The 2,642-nt window shown below is 33.8% G+C and overlaps 1 non-coding gene across 1 annotated transcript; it reads left to right on the top strand.

The window, feature by feature from the left end:
* The first annotated feature begins 596 nt into the window (after nt 1–596).
* Nucleotides 597–703, top strand: LOC141716172 (small nucleolar RNA R71). Its single transcript, XR_012572891.1, has one exon. It is a non-coding gene; the product is annotated as a small nucleolar RNA R71 (small nucleolar RNA).
* The last annotated feature ends 1,939 nt before the right edge of the window (nt 704–2,642 follow it).

The following is a 2,642-nucleotide window of genomic DNA, read 5'->3' as shown; positions in this document are numbered from 1 at the left end:
ACAACACAGTCACATGCGTCGAGTATATATAAATAGAATGTGGAAGCCTATTCAACTGGGTTTTAGAGAACAAATAAGCATTACCATTTCCATGCTATTATGAAGATATTCAAAGATGCTGGAATAGAGTATTGAAGTAGCATAGTATTAGACTTGATAGTTTTTGTTTTATTATCATGTCTTATTACTTTGTAATCTTGGTGATATATAAACCAAGAAGCAGCAAATAGAATAACTAATTAAGCAACCAAGAGAGAAACATTTTGTAAGTTGTATTCTTAGCATTTCTCTACATACTTAGTTGTTCTACATTTGTAAGCAGCTGTGAGCATTTTGCTACACAGAGTTCTCTCGATATATATTATATATCTCTGGTGGATATATTCAAATCCACCAGAAAGTTTTTAAAGACTTGTGTTTTTAATTACTTGTGTTTTGATTCTTTTGAAGTTATTATTCCGCACTCTGCAAATCAATTCACACTGATATATATATATATATATTTTAAGTTAGAACAATTTTATTTAAGAAAAAGTTTCAAGAATTCCATTCAACCCCCTTCTGTAATTCTTGTTGAATTGTTAAGGGACTAACACATTCCATGATGAGGACACTTCCTAAGCATCTCCTTGTAGCGCTGTCAAGCTTCACATAGAGATTCTCCCGTTTGTTGGGCAAATTGAGTAATAGCATTTCTGATTGCAGTTGTCTTCGCCATAGGGAAGAATTTAGTGGGAAACTTTTGAGCAAGATCTTCCCAAGTAGCAATCGAACTAGCTGGTAGAGAGTGTAACCGGCTCTTAGCCTTGTCCCTCAGAGAGAATGGGAATAGTCTCAGTTTCACCGCATCCTCAAACATACCATTAAACCTGAAGGTGTCGCAGATCTCTATGAAATCCCTAATATGCGTATTGGGATCTTCCGTTGGAGAACCCCCAAACTGGACTGAATTCTGTACCATCTGAATTATGCCAGGCTTGATCTCAAAGGTATTAGCTGTAATAGCTGGTCTGACAATGCTAGATTGAATGTCATTGATCTTGGGTTGAGAAAAATCCATCAAGGCTTTTGTTCGTGCTGTTGGACCTCCCATTGTAATGAGTACCTGAAACACAACAAGTAAACCGTGAAAGTAAAAAAGTCTGAGTCAGTGAACTTTAACGACCACTGATGACAAGTACATAAACTAAATAATTAACAACACCGAGTCCCCAGCAGCGGCGCCAAAAACTTGTTAAAATGTTAACACGCGCTTATAATACACACAAGTATACGCGTTCACAAGTAGTATAAGATTTAGATCAAATTTGTTCCCAGAGAGACTCTTTGGTTAATTTAAGAATATGCACCTATGCAACAATAATATGTTTATTATCCAATGTTAATACAAATAACAAGTTGAGATTGTTTATAACTAAGAATTAAACTAACAATTATAACTAAGAGAACAAGAATGGTTGAATTATATATATGACAAACATGGGATCCTAATTTCATTAAATACTTCATTCAATAGCCTTTTTGTTCTTAACCTTAGCATGTAATGGTGATGACACTAATCAGATAACACGAAACTAGTAAACGCCAACTTTCACTGTACGAATACCATACTATCAGACATCCACAAAATAGATAAAAGATGAATAGACACCAATTATATTGAGACCCTATATGTGTATAGAATTTGACAACATAATGGTTTAACGAAAAAGTTATCTATCGTGATTACATAGGGCAAGTAAGATGGTTAAAATTACCTACGAATCATGCATATCAATAATACATGAACCTACGCTAGCATGGTAAGTTCTAAACCCTTAAATTCAGTTTCGCTTCATTAAGAATTAACAAGCTATCTTATAAGTTCGTGACGCTCATAAGACGAATACGCACAATCAATACTAGGTTATCATACAATCACCGCACACTAAGGCATCGAAATAAATTAACTAAAGAAATCCATAAATAAATCCGCTAGAACCCCACGATAATGATTAGCCCATAATCGGACTCATCATCAACGTGATGATGGTATAATAAATGTAGTCTTTATAAATGAATAATAAAAAAAGTATAACATAAGAGTATAGGTTCAAGAATAAGAAAACTAGCATCTAATGTTACAACTTAAACAAAGAATCACAAGTTAAAACTAGGTCTTCTTCGCCTTGATTGAATTGTGCTAAAACGGTCTTCTTTCCTTCTTCTCCTTGCGCTCTGATGTCTCGTTGTGAAAAATGACCTTAAGTTATGTATATATAGCAGCACATGCAGATTAGAAGTGATCTGGATCAAAATCACAGTAGAAACATGTAATATCCGGGAAAATTATGTGAATATTTTATGTTAAATAAATAAATGTTATGTATTTTATAAGTTTAAAGTGATTATTGCCATGTTATAATTGTTATTTGTGTTCCCGTGCGAACCAGAAAATTTTTCGATTGATTAATATGTGTTTAAACTGCAATTATATGAATCAACCTGTAAGCTAGACTCGTATTTATTTGCGATTTTATCGAGGTACTCGATTTATCTTGTTTTATGTGCGTTTGAATGTGTTTTATGTGTTTTCGGGATTTTCTGTCAATTTAGGAATCGTTTTTGTGTTTCGAAATCAAACTGACCAGGACCCCACCGGG

Source organism: Apium graveolens, chromosome 3 (genome assembly GCF_009905375.1).
Source record: "Apium graveolens cultivar Ventura chromosome 3, ASM990537v1, whole genome shotgun sequence".
In the NCBI taxonomy this organism is placed as follows: Eukaryota; Viridiplantae; Streptophyta; class Magnoliopsida; order Apiales; family Apiaceae; genus Apium; species Apium graveolens.
Note: the sequence above shows the minus strand (reverse complement) of the source record. Positions and strands in the feature narration are given on the sequence as shown.